Source organism: Clarias gariepinus, chromosome 3, assembly GCF_024256425.1.
Source record: "Clarias gariepinus isolate MV-2021 ecotype Netherlands chromosome 3, CGAR_prim_01v2, whole genome shotgun sequence".
Classification (NCBI taxonomy): Eukaryota; Metazoa; Chordata; class Actinopteri; order Siluriformes; family Clariidae; genus Clarias; species Clarias gariepinus.
Window position 1 is genome coordinate 24,782,646 of NC_071102.1, and position 15,827 is coordinate 24,798,472.

Consider the following 15,827-nt stretch of genomic DNA (forward strand, 5'->3'; position numbering starts at 1 on the left):
AAAAAGCAAAATTTTTACCAGCAATTAAATTTTTAGAAGCATGGATATTTCTGACATCCACCATAATTATTATTTCTAAACAAACCACTCCTACCCCACGGGATGCCAGTGTGGGAATAGTTCAGAGAGCGCCACCTGTAGAATTATAAAGAAACTAACGCTTTTTCTTCTAAAATGCCTCCAAAGTCTCAAAACTCAACTTGACGGTGAGCGTATGGATTGAGTGGTTGTGAGTACGCAGTAGCTTGTAACGTGGGCACACAGTGCTTCTGACGCGAAAAAAAGGCTGATTGGAGGATTTCAAAGAACACGATTTTTGATAATGTTACACCATAAACCACTTGAAAACTTCTGCGCTTGTTACAGAATCATTTGTGCATCTGAAGCTGATCGGCTGTTCCCCATCATGGTCAATTAAACTGAAAACCAGCCAATTCTGGTCACTCTAATACAAGTTGTAATTTTTTTTTTTTAGCACACAAAGGTAGATGGTGCTTTCCTCTGTGACGCAGCACAAGCAGCGGTTTGAAAAAGACGCGGATAAGGCATGTGTTAGCCTTTACTCTCCCCAGCTGGTCGCCGTCATATGATAGTGAGAAACTGGCTCATTAGGGGAAGATTAAATTAGGGAGAAAATGAGGGGATGTGGGTGAAGGAACCCCCCCCCAAAAAAAAAATTACTATTTTAAACATTTAAACAAGGTCATTTTCCGTTTCCACAGCAGTGACAGACAGATAAATTTGGGGATTCAGATGTTAAAGCGACAGCGAGCCAGCGAGCCCCTCTTGCGCTGTAGTCACCTCTATGAGCTCACTTTCACAGACGGCAGCACTCCAGCGCGAGTGTGACCTCCCTGAGGGCGTGCAAAAGCAGAAATACGACTTCAGCAATGCACTTATGAGATCATGAGGCAGCCATTGCTACAGTTACAGCTCCAGAGGAAAGGGACAGCAGGTGATGAAAACCACCGCACTTGGACCTGACGCTTGGCCTGGCGAACCTCTTCTCTGTCTCTATCATCATATTTTCACACCAGGGATAAAAAAAAAAGAAAGAAAAGAAGTATGTGTAATTTATATATGATTCCAGTCAGAAACCCTGAAGTTTTTCAAGAAATATTGAGAAATCCTGGAAAGACTCGCTTTTTAAGCCTAAGGATGTACTGTATGCGCATAAAAAGCCGTGAATGGGACTTGTGTTCTATTAACGACTCCCTGCACTTCAATGGAATGCTAAAAATAAGCAAAGCAGAGAGTGCGAGGGTGAGAACAGCTCAGCCCCATTCTTCACGGGAACATAAAAGCGCCATAATCAGTCACTAAATCTGATAAAAAGGGATTACCAGCATTCGCAAATGTACTGGAACGCTGGAGCGGGGAGGAAAAAGGAAAAAGAAAAAAAAAAAATCATGTGCTTATTAGAAATAAGAAAAACCATCTTGCTGTATCATGTCTCGGAACAGCTGCTGACTCTCTGGCCTGCGAGCTGGAGAGCCATCGGTGAACAATTATCGATTAAAAGTGAGGTCATCTACAGCAGATTGCAGCATTCTTTTTTTCTTCTCCTTTTTTTCTTAATACATACCTGAAATCAAACTATTACACAGAACTGTTGAGAAGAAAACGAATGACACGCGCTAATCACTTAATGCTGCTGAAAGCCGAAAACAAAGCTCATTGGTTTTTCCTCTAATTGGACCATGGACCTGACCAGCCCGCATTTTCTTCTGCTGTTATTGTCCATTTATCGCTTCAGGGGAGGGGCTGGTAGAAATGCGACCAGAATTTGCACGAGGCCGGTTTTTCTGACAGTAATGAGGCCAATTAAGGAGACGGTACCCTCAGCAACAGAGTTCTAATTGGTCATATTCCGATTTATAAGAGCTGTGAGAAAAAAAAAAAAAAACACGTCGATAAATGTTTTTTACGACCGCATGATACGATGTCGCTATATTTGTCTCCCCCCCTCAAAATATCTCCCTCCACACACCCACACATCTGCCTACATGTAAACACAAGGAACAGAAATATGGTACGGATTGCTGCAGTCTAAAAGGAGTGAAATTTGCCTTGCTTGCACACATGCACGCACGCCGAGTTAGGTGCACCTAGACATGAGCAGCGTCTCCTGCACACGCTCGTTCAGCCATAACACTTAAGACCCTGATCTTCATTAAACAAGACAACAGCTCATTGTGTCCGTTGCCATGACAACAGGCCCTTCTATTTTTACGCCATGCCACTAATCAATTCTTCTTCTGCTGTCGCCCGAGGGAGGGAGTGGATGTTTGGGAGAAGGGTGGAGGAGACGGGCCAAAAGGGGAGGAAGGCTGCGTGGGGGTGAAGTTCAAGACAAAGAAACACGAGAACGAGAGAGTGAAAAAAAAAAAGAGAAAGAAAGGGAAAAGCATAAGAACGAGTTTCTGTAAGGGAATGTTTGCGAGATAACACACCCACTCCCCATACCCCCACTCAGTTCTAACCAGACTAGGGGAACCAGGGAAGCCCTTCTAGACACATCAGGGCAGCAGGTACCCTAGATGAGGATGAAAAACATGTCTGCAACGTTCCACCCGTCTTTGAACAGAATCAGCGGTCTTGCACAAGCTGATATTCAAATTAATTTCCATTTGCGAGGTTTCACTATGACACCGTGTTGCTGTGATTCGTCTGGGTGCAAAAAAAAAAAAATAAAAAAAAAAAAAAAGGACTCAGAGGCCACTGCTGTTCTTTATGACTTGCATAGCCAACTGTTTCTCATTTTCCATCACCAACATGAGTATCTGCTTCAGGTAAAATGTCGGGAAACAAAAAAACTACTCAGAACAAGAAATTACTAAGCACGTGCAGAGACAAAAGTGAACTCTCTCTAGCAAACGTTTCCTGGCAGTCAGTGACATAACCAAAACAGTTTTGAAACTGCTGCCGTGCATGTACATCATAAAAGGTGTGCACACAATGGCAGGACATAAAAAAAAAAAAAAAAAGACAGGATAATAAAAAAAAAAATTATAATAAAAATTGGGGACTGGGATACTTAAAAAAAAAAAAAAAAAAAAAGTTCATGCTTCAAGCGAAGAGTAGAGATTGGATTCAGATTTCTCGTGCTCCAATCCCTGGATTAAAGAAGAATGCACTGATGCTCGCAACGGAACCACAAAACTGCTAAAGCAAACATTATGCATGGAAATGAAGCATTGAATTTTGCACCACATTAAGACCGGTACTGTATTATAAAAAAACAAAATAATAATAATAATAATAAAAAAGGTTATGTTTTCAGATATATTTAACCCTTACGAGGTAATAAACCGGAATGTGTCTATACAAGTACCGCATCAATAAATGTGTCTGGCTTTGTACCTTGTTGTGCAGTTAAAAATTAGACTGCTGCTCCTTTAAAAAAAAAAAAAAGAAAAAAAAAAAAAGGCAGTGAGTCACAATATGTTTTTTTTTTTTTTTTTTAAATAAACGCAGGGTACCCAATGGAGTCAGAATGCGAGAGAGCCAGTCTAAGCCGGTTTGTAACTTCAGGGTATGGAATTATCTCTTAATATGTAGCAGTTAGTGGTCAGGACATCAGACGAAGACAGAGAAAAAGAGAGAGAGAGAAAAGAGAGAGAGAGAATGAGAGGGAGAGAAGGGGGGCATAAGACTAAGGGGAGGGGCACGGAGCTCCTGTGCTTTCAGGGCAGTAAGAGGAAAATGTACTTCTTACGAGACACTGAATCTAAAACCTGGCACCTTGACAAGAAGGCTCATTGCGGAACTTCAGACCACAGGGTGGGGCATACGTTGTTTAAAAAAAAAAAAAAACAGGGGAAAAAAAATGCTGGAACTTGAGCCATCTGGAGAGAGTGAGGTAGCACAGAGATTTTAAAATGGAGCTGATCTGGGTAAGAGGGAAGAAGACTACGCTGAAGGAAACAAAGAAATCGAGCAAGAACCGGCAAATGCAATTAAGCATACGGAATGACACACAAGCAATCTAATCTGAATGTGCATCCTATTAATCAAAAGCACAGACTGAGTGCAGACTGTCTGAAAACGCACACACACACGCTTGCATACTCTTAATGGAGCCGGTGCTTTAATAAGTTGAGCAGGGATCTAGTAAGAAATTTCTTTGTGAACGAGGGTTTACATAAACATGCTGGAAAAGCATCCACGCTCGATGAAGAGGAGAGGACCGCATTGAAGGATATGCAGAGTTTGGTTGAGTTACACCTTCCAAAAAGCGTAAAAATAGATCATCCATTCGGGCATTCGAATAATAAAAAAAAACAAAAAAAAACAGAGTGGTGGGATTTGTCTGTACAAATACGGACAGCTGTGGGGCGAGAAAAGAAGGCAGGCAGGAATAGGGATTCTATGGCAAGATGGCCTGGTCTTAAAATATCCTGGTATTTAAATATCAGGTTATTAATACTAAAAACCATTGATGAAATCTATTGTGAATATGACACGGAAAAATGCTTTACACAAATCGTCCATATGAGAAATACCAAAAAGCAAAAACTAAAAACAGTAAGACTGTGTTTTTAAGTTCTGATCATCATGATCATTTAATAGGCTGTGCGTATGACGAATACATAAAGTGTTTACGAGAGTAGTTGATTCCGCCGCCAAACGCCATCACGTCCCCTGGACTGTGTAACCCAGGACTCTCTGTAGTATGATTTAGAGGGAGGTCCAGAGGCCAGGGGTCACAGCCAGACCCAACAGGCATGAGGAATTTGAATTTGAGATAGGAATAAGACCCTGTACCAGTGCCAGTTTAGTTCATTTCATCCAAAACAAACTTGACTGGTATGGCGAGAACACTGGTACGACAGGTGTCCCCCGGACAGGATTATAGTTCGTTGGAAAGGTCAACTAGCCGCAGGGATGACAGGAAGAGGTCAGAGATGATGCGAAGGTACCGACTCGGAGAACCTGCTACAGGTAAAAGGGCGAAGTAATGACACGTCCCAGGGCTGCTATAAAACGCCGCCGAGGCGGGAAGAAAAAAATGAAGTAGCGGCGGTGTGTGTGATTAGTCCAAAAGGGTCGTGTTAGGAAAATTAATAATATAGTGTAACCTACATAATGGGCCCCAAATCACAAAATAGAGGTACCAGAAGAGCAACAGCTTTTAAATAGTCAGCAGTGGAGCCTTAAGACTAAATCATTTCGAGTCACTTAAAAAGCCGAGGGACTGATTTCACTATCAAAGCTGCAAAAGTTTCTTCTGGCTCTCAGTCCGAGCGGCTGTGGGATTCGATTTTCATACGAACGCGGTCAGTCAAGGAGGATGCAGGGTTCACACACCTGGATCACGAATCAGGGTCAGGGTGATGTAAATTTTCTGTAAAAGGTCAAGTGTGGAAAATCAAAATAGATACAAAGCAGGAACACTACTGACCTGGTCAATTAATGTGATAAACCAAAATTACCTAGCAAACCCTAGTCAAAAGGAGTTATGATTGTATAGATCAAGGATGTCATTAGATTAATCATACAGGTGTGTACGAGAATTGATGCATCTTAAGCGAGAAGCTCTAAAGTTAAAGTCCACAGTTTAACATACAACGGATTCCTTGTCTGCAGTTAGCATGTGCTCCTAGTAGTGCAAAAGAACGGCGTTTGAGAGTTCGAACCCTGCTGGAGCAACCCGTCCCCACGAGTCGAGGGAGCAGAACGTTCGTGGTTTCGGGGAGAAAGTGTGGCGTGCTCGTACTCGCGCAGCTAGCGACACTAGCCAATAATGCTTTCCTGCTGCCCCTTAACGATGCATGGGCAGTTCGCTGGTGCGTCTCGGACACAGCGCGTGATGGCCTTCACCTTTCCTGATCTGCTTTGAATTGGATTTGTAAATAAAATGAGGTGTCCACTTCTTATGTTGAGATTTGTTTAAGGGAGTAAAAGTCCTGTAACCATGTTTCAGCAAGGAAAATTTTCAAAAAGTTTTTTGCAAATCATGACGTATAGTTTTATAAAGTATATGAGGTTTTTGAAATCAGAAACCGGAATCAGTGCATAAAGGTGCAATCGGTGCATGTCTATATTTTTCTATTTTAATTAAACCACCATTAATTAAAGACCACCATCATCATCATCATCAAGTATAGATGCCCTTACTGTAACCCAACTAACCTTTGCCGGAACAAAAATCCCGAGCTCATTATCCTCTAAGATGCAGTAAGTCAGTGTGTATTGGCTTCCAAAAAATAAATCTAAACACTGTCTTGTGCTCCGAGACCCGTCTGCGACCTGTCCTCTTGTCTGTGATGGCTCTAAATATCACATAGTGGCTTGCATCATTGCACAGAGTGGCGGTTTGATTTCTAGGTCACCTGGTTGCATGTCTGCTTAACAGACTCTATATACTGCAAGATAACCTTATACAAGATTTATGCTAAGCTTGTGGTTTTGGAAGAACATACAATTGTATTTAAAAGGAATTTTATATGATAAGTTTTAGCATAGAGGCTTTAAAATACAGCCAAAAATACACTGATGTTATAAAGTCAAGTGATCTTAGAGCTCCTCTTGAAGGCCAAGACGAGGAATCCGAGACTACAGTGGCATCAACAGGGTCTGTGCTGCTGTAGCCCCAGAGGCTCGTCATTGGTGGACAGGAGTGAAGCTTAGTGCAGGTTTTTGGATGTGGTGCCTCATTCTCCTGTACCTGGATCATTTGGACACCGTTGGCTGATTAGATAACTGCATAAATAAGCAGGGATAACGGAATGCAGGGATGTCCCATAGAAGGTTGTATTGAGTGTATATTGTGTTTCAAGAGTCATATATCAGATATATCAGACTTCATTTGATATTATAAGACCCACCCTGAACAAAATTTTGGTGTCATAATTTAAAAGTTAACCAACAGTGTATACAGTATTTCAATCTTCAATCAAAGATGCACCGGATCAGAACTGGCCAGTTTTCAGCTTGGCCCCACGTGACCGGTGATCAGCCAACCAGCCTCGGATATATACGCTTTCGCTCCGTCATCTAGAGAGGTTGAATTCGACTCATGCTACAGCCAGCGGGTGGGGAATGGGGTTGGGGTATCCGCAGGTACTCTCTCACATTAATCCACCATGGCACTTGCCAATGGTGTACGTCTGCGCTTTATTCCCATTCCTACCAGCACTATAAACTTTCACATGCTCTCCAAAACCGCACGTTATTTAATAGTTCATGTTTTATTATACAGTATGCATGCAATTGACTTGTTCATTAAAGTTACAAAATAAAAATAAAAAATATTTCATAAACTGTAGTACTTTATTAAAACGGCTTGACTTGAATCAGGCTCAATCGGTATAGGCAAGCCAGACTTTATGAAATATACAAACAAACCCAATACAGAAATTTGTACCAGACAAGAAAGATCGATGCGTCTTTACTTCGTAACTCATTTAAACAAAGAATCTAAAACTCTTCAAACCTTCAAGTCATTTCAGAAACCTTCGTGCCACACGGCAAGGGTGTAAATTGATTCCGAAAACTATTACCCTACTTCCTGCAGGACGCAACGCGGGCATCTTCAGTTCGACTTCTCGCGTGTATGAATTCTTCTTCCATCATGGTTCGCAGCATGCTCCCTGCTAATGTTTATCTAGCTCAGCCGTCAGAAAGACCCTCTAATTAAACTTCACAGGGAGCCGTTCATCTGGCTTGATTGTTTCTGTGTGGGGTTTGAAAATGCTTGCGTGAGGCCTGCCTAACCCAGCCACTTCATTCAGGTGTTAACAAGAGCGGTACAACACCACCGAGTCACATGTGTAGTCGATCGCTCTTATCCTTCATCATCCTACAGCCACGAAACTTCAACAAGAAATAACCTGCAGTCCACATGCAGTCTTAGAATGCCTCACGGTTATAGTCGAGACGACTCGCCTCGAGAAATATTAAAATATCCAACATGGAGCCGCGACGCTTCGTAACGCTGCTTCGAAATGACAGAAGCGGGTTTCACATCCATCAAAGATGCCGCGTCGGGGTTTTTACCTCTTCTGGATTGGTAGAAGAGAGAGACTTCTAAAGAGATAGTAATTGGACGCCGCTAGATTTGCTGTAAACACACAAATGTGTATATACGGCTGAGATTACAGAGCCTGCAGCATCAGATGCTGATGCTTTTTCAATTGGGGGCACGGAGTAAACAAGCATGTACGCGAAAAAACGTGACTATCATAATCACAGTCACTGAGAAACAGGTACTATATTTTTCATATCCTGCCACATTATGGAAAATCAAACGCCACGAAGATGCTTCACGACCGAGTTTAGGTTTATTCCGCTATGAAAAAAAATGAAATCCCTGTTTATCGCTAGACTTCACAAGTGCTCATTAGCATCAATTAGCAGCACGTGCAGCGATCGAAAAAGCTTCACGCCCTCGAAAAACAGTTCCATTTCAGGGTTTGAGGGTGATAGAAACTTTAGATCTTTTTTCTTAATTATGAGCTGCTGATGTTCATTTCTTGATGCTAATAAACATTTTTTTCAATTCAGTTAAAAGATGCTTGGATTAGAGACATAGAAGCATATGGACCGTTTCCAGTCTCTGTAAGAAAGTAGTTATTGAAATGCAAAATGACTAGTGTGCCTAGAAACGTACAGAGAGTTCGTCATTAAGGAAGAAGGAGAAATAAAAACTTTTGATCTGAAACATTTATCCGTTATTTATAAAATAGTTAGTTCTAATCAAGCAATTTAATTGGATGAAAGGTATTCCATGAGTGCTGATATATACTTTAATGTCCCTGTGCTGTTAATGTTTATGTCATATTGCTTTACTGGCGTTATAATAATCGTTAACCTCCGAACAAGGGAACAAGGCCATTTACATTTGGAAGACGCCCTTATCAAATCATTTATTTTATGAATCTGAGCATTTAAGGGTGAGGGCCTTGCACAGGGGCCCAACAGGGAAAACTTGGTGGTGCTGGGCTTTTAAACTTGGACCTCGTGGACCGCAGTCCAACACCTTAACCACTAAGTGTGTAGAACAAGAATTGTACACCCTACATAGCGCATTAGCTTTGCATTTTGACTATTTGGGAAATCACTAAATTGAAATCAAATGAAACAGCAAAATGAATCTTAGAGATATGAAGAGAAACTTTACGATTTACATGACTATCCACCATCTCCATGGTTTCTTCTCATCACCTTTTGGCTACTGTCCATCACCAGCTTGACTCTTCTTCTACCAGTCATGGAAGGATGAGTGTTTTGGTTAAATAATAAACAAAAAAATCATAATCCATTGATAATAAACGCCGTTTGTCAAACCGTTATATAAAAGCAATACATCCGTCATGTTGTTGTACTGAATATCAGCACCGCTGTAATATCTGTATATATCTAATGTACATCTAAAGATATTCAGTATAACACTACTTCCCTCTCATCTGACATTGCTTAATTATATCGTACCATACATTATTTTTTGCTATTTTTATCCTTGTAATAATGAAAGATGTGAACGACAGATCTGGCACACGATACAATATGTCTTATTGGTTCAAATAGATTCGTCTTCATCAGTCTGTCCTAAGGGAATACAAACTTCTGCACTCAGTAAGTGCACTGAAACAGTTCGTGTGTGAGCATATACAGATCTTTTACACCCTTTTCTTAATTTGGGAGATGACTGTATGTGTGTATATATAGAACTTTAAAAAAAGGGAACAAAAAGAATGATGATGTATTAACTACAAGATTGAAACCCGAAAACTCGTATGAGTAACGCAGCACTTTGGGAATGTACCAATTACAGTTGAAGTTCCTGAACAAGTAACAAAATGTATTTATAAGTAAGCCCGCCCCTTTGTTTCAGTTGTTTGTTTTTCACTTTTTCATATACACAGTTTATATGTTATTACCCTGATGCCAAAACCTACAGGCGTCCTGTGAATGACAGAGGTTTAAAGCACTGTTGAGTCAAAGCCACCAATTCATCCATAATGTTAATTTAAAAAAAAAAAACACAACTTGAAAAGGTAAACAACTTTAAAAACAAATTAAATTGTTGAATGGTTTGAAATTTTTGCGATGCGCTTAGTGATCGGAGTGCTAATTTCTCAGGTACAGCTGTTGTTCTAAGTGAGTGGTCATGTGATGGGCCGACATCACTCACCCATCCATGGCTAACTCTGCTGCAATGATGTTCAACAGGACAAAAAAGCAATAATCTCAAAGAGAAGTTTTTCTTTTTGGGTTAAAAAATATAAACAAATAAAAAAAACCAGCAAGAAACTTTTATCATCTCACCATTAATGACTAATCCAGTGTATCCAACGGATCCAGAATGCAATGCATGACAATTGCGCTGATTAAAGGAATTAAAGGACTTAAGCCTTTCTGCATCTCTTTAAGCAGATATCATATAAGATTTAGCTCTCACCGGCACCACTATCCAAGCATGCCACAGAGAGGGGGTGGGGATACGCAAAGACAATTCCAAGGGCCCCTGAGTGACCAGGGCCCTTAAAAAATGCTATGACAATTGAAAAGGATTGGCTTTGTCGAGGTTGGGAGCCCAGTATATTAGGTTTTCAAGGGGCATTGAATCTTGAATAGCGGTACCCCTGCCACTATCAGCAGGTAGTCAGATGCTATTGTGGGTGACGTAACCCGTTAATCAAGGTGAAACTAAACTGAGTCAACTTGGATCTTATTATATGACTAAGTGGGACAGTCCTGTAGCAGACATGTTCATTATAAAAATATGCAGATTGTAGAAGAAAGATTTCTCCTTTGAGCACAGACCTGATGTACTTTAGAATGAAAGCTCGATATATAAAAAAAAAAAAGCCAAATATTGGATGACCAATATTCAGAAAAAAAAAAAAAAAATTACCTTCTTTTTCTTACCATTCAGAAGTGACTTGGGTAATTTGGAATAATTTTGGAGCGGTTGGTCATTTTCCACAATTATGAATCTGCATCTGCGGTACAAGACACATTGTTGTGTCTACTAGTAAGCTTTGCAGACGGCCAATTCCAAACTCCGTCTTTTCTGATGATTTAGCCAGGACAAGCGTCTGCGCTTTAGAGGCAAGGCCTCCAGAGGAGTTCTAAATGTAGTCGATTTCTAGTGTGTTACATCAGCAGGGAGCAGACTCGCGCGGACGCGTTAACTTGACAAATAACGTCGTATTTGGAAAACAAATCTTGTCCAATCCTGATGTTCTGATGTTACAGTCACATCGTGCCGGAGAGGCGGAATATTGTTCTAAAGTGCCGAACAAAAGCTGCGCCACCAAGACATCTGGTAGAAGGATCGCTCGTACAGTGGGGCGCGTCGGTCGTGAAATTTATGTTGATAAAAATGAGGCGGCCCGCGGAGTCGTACGCCGGCGCGGAGAATTCCATCTAATCACCTGGCGACACGTAACGCAGATCTCTTGGGTTTAGCTACAGCAGGCAGTCGCTCGAGATACGGCAACCGTGCACCGTGGAAATTAAAGAGAGCACACTGCATGAAATCCTTTCACAGCCTGTGACCACAAGCTGGGGTACGTAGACTGAAGTGATGAATAGCTTAAAAAAAAGTAGACAGAACAAAAAAAAAAAGAAACAAATACGACCCCGCTTTTCTATCTTGCATCTGTAAAGACGGGAGATGAAAGCAGACCAAGCTAAATGTCTCTGAACACGACAGTCAATAAGACTATTGTCTGGACCCCTCCTGAGGATGTAATACTAGTGGGGTGCCCTCACAGTGTGCAGTGGCTGCAATAAAAATGAACGGAGCAAGAAAACAACAACTGGCTCCTGTTCGATGAGTCTGATGTGGACGTGATAGGATAAGCATGTATTTAAGCTGCAGGTGATGGGATGGCCAGATGGATGACACACTCAACTTAAACTTTTTAAGTTATTAGTGGAATAAATTCATACCTTAGTGTGTTCCTTAGTTAAAGCAATAATAGGAGAAGAGAAAGACTACAGTAATTTAATGCAGACATTCATTCATGTCACCCTATTATTGAATTTTTTTATAAGGGTCATATGGGGGCCTGGAGCATATCCCAGGGAACTCGGTGAAGGACACCCCGGGTTGAGGTGCAAACCCACTGCAGAGCAGACACACACACACGTATACAAATATACAGTATATACATACACGGCAAGCAATCTGAAACACCACTCATCTTACAACACATCTCGAGGAAACCCACAAAGCACTGGGACGACATACATAAAAGCCGAAGCAGAGACTCGAACCATGGTGGTGTGATTGGAACTGGATTAGATTTGACAACTCCTGCGATGCATTTATTGTCAAGAATGTCTGCGATCGTGCCTCTGATGTTTAAAAAAAACTTAAAAAGAGGTAAAAAATAAAAATAAAACATAAAAAGTTAAGGCATCCCAGCATAGGTCTGGTTTCTGACTGGATGGAAAATGGAAAATGTGCCGTCATCTATGTTAAAAAGATCCAGTATTGTTGTGGCGACCTGTCAAACATTATACAGTAGCATGACAAAGTAGTTGTTCATTACTATTTTAAATGTCAGACGCACAGTGCAAATCTAAAAATATTCCTGGAGCTTGAAACGACTCGTCCAGTTCCAGGCCAACGGTAAAACATGTGGTGAAACTAACAATCCATAGCTGTTTTTTCATTCCCTCTTTCGCATGCATGCATAACCTGCTAAACACATGTAAAAAAAAAAAAAAAAAAAAAGTGGTAATATTGTTGCTGTAAAAATAAAAATCGTATTACATCCGCTCATGCTTATTTTGTGAATGACAGAAAAATGCAAGTTCAGCAAGCAGATGAGATCTTTAAAGCATCTCAAATCCTTAACAGGCCATGTTTGTTAGATTAGTGTAACAGAACTGGGTGGAGATGAAAAGATCCAAGAAAATCAGACGCCTCTCACTTTAGGGCGAAAAACCAAACTATAAATGTTTATACATTATTGATCTTTGGGGTTTTTTTTTTTTTTTTGGAAAGTCATCTCTTACAGTGTGTGAGTGCCAGTGTTTGGGTGCTGATCAGATCAATAGGTGCATTTGAGCCGGAATTCATTTTAAAGCGGCTGTCAAGAGTGCTGCTGCTGCTGCTGCTGCTCGTGGTGCTGCCGGGCAGCCATTTGCGTGCATATGGAGCAAGTTGAGAGTGAGACAGCGTCCTCACTTACGTAAATGGCTGATGCATTTTCGGATCTGCCCCCCCTCTTCCTCCAAATCATACACACACACACACACATCAGCTCTCAGCGTGCGCTTCCGTGTGCCCTCACTCAGCACACTTCACCCGAATGCCCAGCTCTCCAGGCAGAACACTATCTCGGAACTGTCTCTAATCCAATCCGCGGGTAACCGACAGCGCAGTGGCCGGTCAGGGCTTTCACACTGCGCGGCGCCGCGCTGCCCTCATCAGCTGGAGCGGTCCTCTCTCTCTCTCTCTCTCTCTTACAGAGCGCCAGGACGCTGGAGCTTTCTCTCTCTCTGCCGTTCTCCCTCTGAACCCCCAGAGACTCCAGATGAAACAATGAAACGGCTTTTCAGACGCAATGATAAAAAAAGAAATCTCACTAAAGTGTGTGCATGATCGAATCCTATGCTTTTCTTTCTTTCTTTCTTAACGCCAAACACAATCTCGTATCATTGTTTTATCCGTATCAAAAACTATTTGAGAAGCTATTGTGTAAATGGTTTTTAAACAAACACTTTATTTATATTAATAATCTATTGCAATGGATAGATTTAGGTTTTTTTTAGTTCGTGTACGCTGACGCTTTAAAAGCTCGTCGCTGTAGAATTTACAAAAAAAAAAAAAAAATCCTATCCCGAGCCCGGCTAGGCCGCGGATGAAGCCCCGGACTCACCTGACTCGCCTTCTCCGCCTCAGGTTGCTCTGGCTCCGGGCTCGCTCTCCGATCCTGAAGCGCTGCGTGCGGCACCTCTTTCCCGTGCAGTCCCCGGCGCCGGCAGTGAACACAAAAGCGCTGATTGGGCCTCGGCGTGCGCTCGGCCGCTCGCTCTCTGCCCAGACACGCGGCTTATTGGTCGGCGGCGGTGTCGGAGACGCGCCCCTATTATCGTGAATGTTGTTGTCTGTGTCTGGAGGGGAGGGGACAAGCGGCTCCGAAACGCTGCGAACTCCACGGGTTTGTTATGCGCGTCGTGTCAGCGGCGCAGGGCGAGCTTACTACTACACTGGCAGATGAACTGTGGACAGCCATATTAACTCCCTCCTCATTCCAGCAGGCCGGGCGGCCGGATCGCATTGCTGTTCCGCTGAAGAGATTAAGTCTTTATCGCGGACAATAAACGCGCTTTCACACGGGTCTAATCATCATCCTGATACAGTGCACCGTTCTGGAACTTTTCAAAAAAAAAAAAAGGTTAAAGGGAAATATAAAGTGTAGAAACGTCTCCGATCACACGTCCCGTCGTCACATCTAACAAATCATTACTGTCGCCATATTAAATTAAGACGCGCATAATAATCGGCGCGTCGACTAATTTACTAATTTATTAATTACTCTGGCTAATTTCAATATGTAGCTCTGATTAAGAAAGATCAAAGGTAGCTCGGATTTAATCGTGGTGTAAGCTTAATTCCAGTGTGTGTGATGCCCAAGCACAAAACAATTCGCCTATTATTATTATTATTATTACTGACCGACTTACATTAAATTGTAATAATTATTTTGTTTAAAGTGGTGTTTAAAGGTTTTTCATATTTATGTTAATATACATATATATATATAAAACAATTACAATATAATTATTTTTGCTTCGATGTATGTAAGCTATCAGCAATTAATTGATAAGTGAAATGTTTTACTGTAAATATGTTGTATTAAATATGCTCTATTTGTACCTTATATGTACACGTTTATTACCTTATCAGTTAATTGCTTATTGATGATAGCATATATATATATATATATATATATATATATATATATAATCTTTTATTTTTTTTAATGGACAATACAATAACAATAGCCACAACATTGGCAATCATTATATTAAATACATATATTTGTAGCAAATTTTGTAATTTGAAAGTCTGATTTGTCCTTATTTGAATTTTTATTAGGGATACTGAACAGTGCACTGCGCCCCCTATAGGCAACGGGGACCAGTGCAGCGTCTCGCACAAAAGATTTGGATTAATTTGCTTACTGCAGAAACACTTTTAATATGGCTGCTGCATTTCCGGTTCTCACACTACAGTGTACAACCTCGCAGTATTTGTGTTGTACAGTTGTTGGCTACATAAGTCACATTATATTGGTGAATTTAGGTATACTGGGACAGTTAAACTGGGCTGCATTTAGTTTGTTGTTTGATAACAGAAATGTGAGAAATTGTTGGGACTCTGCAGTGGAAGCGTCTAATAAATATAAGTCTTAGGTAGGTGAGATGATATAAAGGCTTTCAAAATTTGCCAAGCTTTTTGCCTTGCACAGAACCAGATACTATTGATTAGAAAGTAAAATAAAAGCAGAATACATATGAATACATTACCCATTAAGGAAAATCTCTCACTTCTTCATTGTTTATACCGCTTTATCCTGTATACAGGGACGTCTATCCCAGGAGACTTAGGGCACCCTAGGTGGGGTGCCAATCCACCACAGGCACACACATCCACACACTCACACGCTTGTTCACACACTACATGCAATTTGGGATTGACAGTTAGCTTAACTTGCATGTCTTTGGACTGTGGGAGGAAGCAAGATTACCCGGAAGAAACCCACCAAGCATGGGTAGAATGCGCAAACTCTACGCACACAGACCTGAGGCAGGAATCAAACCTGGACCATGAGTCTCTTAGTCACAGTAAAATATTT

At 41.3% G+C, this 15,827-nt stretch overlaps 1 protein-coding gene across 1 annotated transcript in view; it reads right to left on the bottom strand.

Annotated features, from left to right (window-relative positions):
• gatad2b (GATA zinc finger domain containing 2B) overlaps nucleotides 1-14,237 on the bottom strand; it is a 49,181-nt gene extending 34,944 nt beyond the window's left edge. The window contains exon 1 of the mRNA XM_053492681.1: nucleotides 13,845-14,237. The gene's annotated coding sequence lies outside the window, so the exon portion shown is untranslated. The remainder of the gene's footprint in view (nucleotides 1-13,844) is intronic.
• Between the last annotated feature and the right edge of the window lie 1,590 nt (nucleotides 14,238-15,827).